Source organism: Triticum dicoccoides, chromosome 3A (assembly GCF_002162155.2).
Source record: "Triticum dicoccoides isolate Atlit2015 ecotype Zavitan chromosome 3A, WEW_v2.0, whole genome shotgun sequence".
NCBI lineage: Eukaryota > Viridiplantae > Streptophyta > Magnoliopsida > Poales > Poaceae > Triticum > Triticum dicoccoides.
This window is the reverse complement of record NC_041384.1, coordinates 78196122-78203644: the sequence shown is the minus strand read 5'-3', so window position 1 is coordinate 78203644 and position 7523 is coordinate 78196122.

Sequence of the window (7523 nt, the reverse complement as noted above, 5' to 3'; positions counted from 1 at the left end):
CTGCATGCCCGCCTCCCTTCAATCCTCTTCAATCACCTCCGTTGTGGGCTACTGCCCTGTCCGGCGAGGCAGCAACCCCGGCGAACTGCCGGCGAGGTGGCCCTTCTCAGGAGGCGCCTCTTTCCTCAGCAGACTACAGCAAGCCGGAAAGAGCAAAGGTATCGTAGCTTATCCAATTTCCAAACCCCAATTTTTGTTTGCAGATGCTACTGTTTGATGATGAATTTTGTCGGTTGCTAGATGACACCGTTGTTGCTTGATGCCACTGTTTGTTAGATTCTTATTAGATTTGGAAACTAAATTTGACATTTAGTAAATTGTTTCTATATAATGTTACAGGACATTGAATTCTTTTTGGAACAGGACATCTATAGTATGCCTTCAAACTGGAGTTTTTTTTGGGGTAGTTTTTAGCCTTTGGTTTCTCACCTGGGGCGTCGGCAAATCCTGGCTCCGCCACTGCTCAGGTGTGAGGCTGGCCGTGCTGCCCGTATTCCGCCCCTCGCAGCCATGGCGGAGCGTGGAGGTGGCCTAACTGGACCGAAGCCCCCAGTCGGAACCGCGCCGGTTGGCCGTGGTGGCGGCGCGGCGGTTGGACAGAAGAGTCCGGTTGTCGTTGGGACTGCGCCGGCCAGGGCGGGAGGCGGTGGCGGCACGCCGGGTCTGAGACCTCCATCGGCTGGAGTAGGTCGTGGTGGCGTGGCCCCGTCTATCCCTAGAACTCCGGTGGTGGCCGGTGCTGCGCTCGTCGCCGCGGGACACGGTGGGGGCCAGCTTGGGCAGAGGCCGCCGGTGCAAGTACCGGCGGCGGTGACTACCGCGGGTAGGGGTGGGATGGCTCTGGGGCCTCGGCCACCGCTGTGGGACGGGGTGGCGCTGCGCAAGGGCCACGGCCGCCACAGCCTAGGCCTGACATCGTGCCTGTCCCGGCGCCTGGCCATCAGCCTCGGGTTACGCCGCGGCCGCACCACGTCGTGAGGCCGACGCAGAAGCGTCCTGGACCGGCTCAGACTCATGCACCGCCGCCTATGCCTGCTAATGGAGGGGCAGGCGTGCCCCGTGACACAACTAATAGTGGTGCTAACGGACCATCCCGGGGGCAATGGGGTGATGATGGCTACAATGTGTATGGTGAAGGCCAGCACCGAGGCTCGTCGTCGACGGGTGGTGACTGTGGTTATGCTTGGCAAAGCGATGGTACATATGAGAGACCTTTTTACGGCCCTCCTGGAGGCTTTGTTGAGGGGGCATCGTGCCCTGACTACCGACAGCGAGGTGGTTACCGTGGTCATCGTGGTCGTGGCCGAGGTGGCCGCTACCGACAAGGGCAACCTCCCCCGCCTGTCGACATTGAGCAGACGGACTCTGCGGAGGCGGCCGATCCCGGTCAAACGTCGGAGTTGTCCGGTCAGGCTATGGAGGTGGTCACCACACTGGCTACGGCTGAGATCCCGGTGACGGGGTCGATTGAGGTTGCAGACATGGCATATTCTGATAAGACGTCCAAGTGGGCACGAAAGAAGGAGAAGATTGTGCTATCGTTGTGGTGAGAAGGGCCACTTTATAGTGGAATGTGTGTCTGAGCTTTGTGATACATACCTCAAGGCAGCGCATGATACGGGGGAGTGCCCGCTTTTTCGTGATCAGATGCCGACTATCACTATTTATGGTGTGTATTGTGCTGAGTTAATGATCTTCGAATCTCCTAGTGCGCGAGAGATCCCAGAGGAGACCCAGAGCATGACCACTGGAATTGTGAAAGTTACCAAATGTGATGTCTCTGAGGCTCAGATTGTGCAGAGGCTTATGGAGTCAGTTCCAGGTGACTACCAGTGGGAGCTTGTCAATCTCGAGGGCAACATGTATAAGGTTAACTTTCCCTCGGTTGAGGATTTGCAGAGACTTCTGAGTTTCGGGCTGTGCCGAGTGCCTGGCACAGATTGTATACTGGAGTTCCATGAGTGGAAGAAGGTTGAGCCACAGGGCAAGCCTCTTACTCAGGTTTGGTTGTGTTTTTCAGGGGCTCCCTCGAAGCCGATGCAGGATGCTCGGGTTGTTGCTAGCCTAGGTATTTGGGTTGGGAAAACTGAGAGAGTAGATATGGCTTTCACCCGAGCTCACGGGGTGGCTCGACTGTTGGTGAGTGTTCGGGATATTGAGTTTGTTCCTGATGTGGTCAACTGGACATATAGGGGCGAAATTTTCACCCTTGATATTGAGTTTGAGGATACCGAGTTGTTCGCTGAGGCCATCAATGGGACTGATGTAGACATGCATGAGGGTGATGACAGTTCTGCTGCCAAGGAGGTGCCAGTGGATAATTCTGGTCGAGGGGTGTCCAACGGTTCGGGGGCCGTATCTCAGACGCCCGGGGACGGGACATCACCATCCCCTTTGGCGCCGATTAATGCGCTGAGATTTGGGTCGTTCGAGCCGGCTTATGCTCCTCCCAGACTATGGAGTGACCGGGTGGAGTCCGATGAAGTGCTTGAACATACACTCCCTCTGCTGGATTTTGATGCTGTTGTGGGTCTGGTGCTCGGGGGCTCGGTCGATGCAGGGGGGAGGAGACTGGGCAGGAGGCCCCTCTTTCTCCCGCTCTGGTCATGGCCTCACCGACGACGATGCTTGAGCCTAGGGGAGGGGGTCCTGGGCAGGTGGCCTCGGCTCCTTCCTCTCCTCCAGCGGCCTTGGTGGTCGCGCCGCTTGTGGCGCCCGTGATGCCTTCCAGCCAGAGGGCCGGGACGGGCGGGGAGTACGGGTAGGCGGCCCACGTACTCCCCTCCCTTTGCGTGCCTGCGCCCGAGGGCTTCGATTCGAGGCCGACATTGACGAGGCCTCCGATCTCACCTCCGCTGCTCAAGGCAGCTCCGGTTGCGTCTTCGACGGGTGCAGCCCCGTACTGTGTTCAAGGTGAGGCTGGAGGCTTTACTTCGTGCAGGGCCACTCGGGAGGAGGTTATCACGTTTGGAGGGATTTCGGATCTGGTATCTGTGGGGCGGCGGATGAGTTCCAGGCTCTAGGATATTCCGGAGGTTGACCACATGCAGCAGAGGTGCGCTATGAGGGCGGCCAAGCTTCATGACATTGAGGTCACTACTGGTATGTCGATCAACACCGCTAATTTGATCTTGCATTTTACTCATAATGAGATTATTAATAATGCAACCAATTAGGAGTTTCACTAGGTAGTAATGATAGTGAAATCTCTAATTCTATTAATGATATCCTGGATTTGGAAGCTGAACGTGCATTAGAAATGATTCGAAACTTGGCAGCGGTCAAACCCATGAATGACTCTGATATGGATGCGTTTGGAGTTAGGGTACTGGATAATTTCTGTGCGGACCTTGCACCATCCTTTCCTGAGTCCGAGGAAGAGGATGGTGCTCTCGAGGGTGAAGTAGCTAGATCCATGGAGCCTGGTTGTGAGGACCGGGTGGAGGATCAAAACAAACCTAAACGCAAGTGGAAGCGGAAGATTTACCCGGCTTCGGTGGTGCGTAGGAGTGCTAGGATCCGTACTTCTAAAAAATTCATGACAAAATATGAAAGGAATCTTTTGGAATAGCAGAGGTCTGAAAGACTTGGCTAAAAGAAGGTTTCTTGCAGAGGCTTCCATTGACTATAAGTTGGATTTTATTGCACTCTTGGAAACTGGTCGAGATAATTTCTCACCATAGTTTCTCAATACCTTATCAGGAGGTGTTGATTTTGATTGGCACTGCCTTCCTCCGAGAGGAAGATCGGGAGGGATCTTACTTGGAGTTAGATGCGAATCGCTGGAAGTGCGAAGTGTTGTGATGGGAGATTTCGCAGTTAAGTTTCGGGTTAGATCGAAGGATGATGGGTTCAATTGGGCACTGGTGGCGGTATATGGGGCCGCATAGCCCGAACTTAAACCCGAGTTTCTGGCTGATCTAGTTCGAATTTGCGGTTCTGAGCAGCTTCCAATCTTGGTTGGGGTGATTTCAATATTATTAGAAGGAGAGAGGAAAAGAACAATGATAACTTCAACGGCAGGTGGTCGTTTATGTTTAATACCATTATTGAAAGCTTGGATCTAAGAGAGATTGAGCTTTCGGGTAGAAAATTCACCTGGGCTAATACCTTGCCAAACTCGACGTTTGAGAAGTTGGATAGAGTCCTTGTGAGCGTTGAATGGGAACAGAAATTTCCCTTGGTAATGGTCCAGGCGCTTTCGCGCGAAATTTCGGACCACACACCTTTATTGGTGGACTCCAGTGAGGCAACCCACGCGGGGAACAAAAACTCCTTTTCCTTCGAACTGGCGTGGTTTGAAAGAGAAGGTTTCTTGGATCTGGTAGCCAGGGAATGAGCTAAGGATGCAGGAGGTAGAACTTCGGTTGAGCGCTGGCAGAATAAGATACGACACTTGAGGAGTTTTTTACGTGGGTGGGCTAAGCATCTTAGCGGGATCTATAAGGTTGAAAAGGATAGGCACCTTACTCTTGTTCAGTCCCTAGATTTAAAAGTCGAGTCCACAATTCTTCTCACTTCAGAGCTTAATGCTAAACTTGAAGCGGAGATGAGATTAAAAGAGCTTCTTCGTGAAGAGGAGTTGAAGTGGGCGCTGCGGGCTAAGGTTCGCAAAGTCGTCCAGGGGACGCGAACACACAATTCTTTCACATGATCGCTAATGGTAAGCACAGAAAGGAAAGGATCTTTCAGCTTGAACAAGACGAAGGAACGATTTTAGGGAAGGAAAACCTAAAACTATACATAACCGAATACTACAAGCAGTTGTTTGGGCCTCCGGAGGATAATTGCGTATCCCTGGATGAGTTTAGAATTGAGGATGTGCCTCAATTGGCTGCAGATGAGAATGGTATTTTAACTGCCCCATTTTCGGAGAAAGAGGTGTTTGAAGCCATTTCGCAGATGAAAACTAATAAGGCTCCAGGGCCGGATGGATTTCCGGCGGAGTTCTATAAAAAATGCTGGCATATTATTAAGGGCGATTTGTTACCGATGTTCCATGATTTATTCTCCGGATAGCTTCAGTTATTTCACTTGAATTTTGGAACAATAACGTTGCTTCCTAAGAAAACAGAGGCTGTGAGAATTGAGCAGTTCAGGCCAATCTGTCTTCTTAACGTTAGTTTCAAAATTTTCACCAACGTCGAGACTAATAGGCTCACACAAATTGCGCATTCTGTGGTGTAGCACTCCCAAACTGCTTTCATACTGGACAGAAACATCCTAGAAGGGGTTGTGGTCCTTCATGAAACGCTCTACGAAATTCACACGAAAAAACTAGATGGAGTTGTTTTCAAGGTGGATTTTGAGAAAGCGTATGACAAAGTCAAATGGCCTTTCCTTCAACAGGCCTTGCGTATGAAAGGTTTTGATGAAGCCTGGAGACGACATGTAGAATCTTTCACGCAAAAATGGAGTGTTGGAATTAAAGTGAATGATGATATCGGTCATTACTTCCAAACACATAAGGGCCTTAGACAAGGTGATCCGATGTCGCCTATTTTGTTCAACATTGTAGTTGATATGTTGGCAATTCTAATAGGAAGGGCTAAGGAAGCTGGACAGGTGGGTGTCTTGGTGCCTCATCTCGTGGATGGAGGTACAGTACGCTGATGATACTATCATCTTTATGGAACATGAGTTGGCAAAAGCAAGAAATATGAAGCTGGTGTTATGCTTATTTGAACAATTGACCGGGTTAAAGATTAACTTTCACAAAAGCAAACTATTCTGTTTTGGAAGGGCCAATGAGGAACAAGAGGCTTATAGGCAATTGTTTGCGTGCGAATTGGGGTCTCTACCTTTTACGTATCTAGGTATACCAATTCACCATCGTAAGCTAACAAACAGAGAATGGAAGTGCATTGAGGATCGCTTTGAGAAGAAACTGAGTTGCTGGAAGGGCAAGCTCATGTCATATGGAGGCCGATTAATTCTCATTAACTTGGTTCTCACGAGTATGCCTATGTTTCTTTTGTCTTTTTTGAGGCCCCAGTTGGAGTTAAGAAAAGACTATACTTCTATCGATCCCGTTTTTTCTGGCAAAGCGGTGAACTAAAACGAAAATACAGACTAGCCAAGTGGGATATTATTTGTAGACCCAAAGACCAAGGGGGTCTTGGCATTGAAAATCTTGAGGTCGACAACAGATGTCTTCTCAGCAAATGGCTCAGTAAGTTATCTGTAGAGACTGATGCCACATGGGCGCAGATTCTCCATAGTAAATATCTTCACTCCAAAACATTGTCCCAAGTGACAGCAAGGCCGACGGATTTGCCTTTCTGGAAAGGGTTGATGCGAGTCCAATCAGCCTTTTTCAATAGGACCAAGTTCATTATCGGAAATGGTACCGACACGCGTTTCTGGGAAGATACTTGGCTAGGAGAGACACCCCTCGCGCTTCAATACCCGACTCTGTATAATATTGTTCAACGACGTGAAGCGTCTGTTGCAACAGTATTCCAGTCCACCCCCCTTAATATTTAATTCAGGAGAACGCTAGCCGGTAATCTTTGGGAAGCTTGGCTCCATTTGGTGCGTACACTGATGGCGGTCCAGCTATCTCAACAACCCGATCAATTACGCTGGAAGCTTACTAGGACTGGGGAATTTACAGTTAAATCGATGTTATCAACTCTAGCTCTATTCCTAGTTCCAAAAACATTTGGAAAGTCAAAGTTCCTTTGAAAATTAAAGTGTTTATGTGGTTTGTTCATAAACAAGTCATCTAACCAAGGCAATCTGGCAAAGCGTAACTGGACATGACCTACTAGATGTAGTTTTTGTGATCAGGATGAAACTATCAAACACCTTTTTCTTGACTGCCCGCTGGCAAAAGTGCTATGGCAGACGGTACACGTAGCCTTTAATATTGCTCCTCCAAATTCTGTCAGCACGTTATTTGGAACGTGGATTAACGGGATACCGACCGAAACAGCGAGACACATTCGTGTAGGAATATGTGCTTTATTGTGGGCAGTCTGGAACTGCAGAAATGATTTGGTCTTTAATAGAACAACACATTTTCATTTTTTGTAGGTTATCTTCCGAGCCACTGCTTTGATCCGTATGTGGTCGCTACTCACTCCGACGGAGGCCAGGGAGCGTTTGGTTACTGGATCTATCCGGTGGGAGATGGTAGCACGGGATATTTTCAACCGGTTTGGATGGCGGTCATGTAATAGGATAGGCAATTAGTTTTCTTATCTTGTTGATGCCGGCCGGTTGTGGCGTTGTGGTTACTTTTTATAGGCTCTTTGTGAGCTTTTATTTTACCTTCACTTCGGCTTTATGACCTTTGTTGAACCTTTCTGCTTTTTAATAATGTTGGTCGTATGCATCGTTCTGATGCAGAGGCCTGGGAGTCCCTCCTTTTTCTAAAAAAAAATCAAAAGGTCTCATAACTTTCCGACATTATTAGAATCACTAGATTTTCTGAGACAAGGGAATAGATTGAGGAGCCTTTGGTCGAAACCGTACAACCTCTAATAGACGATGTAACCATTATTTCTAATTAATAAAGG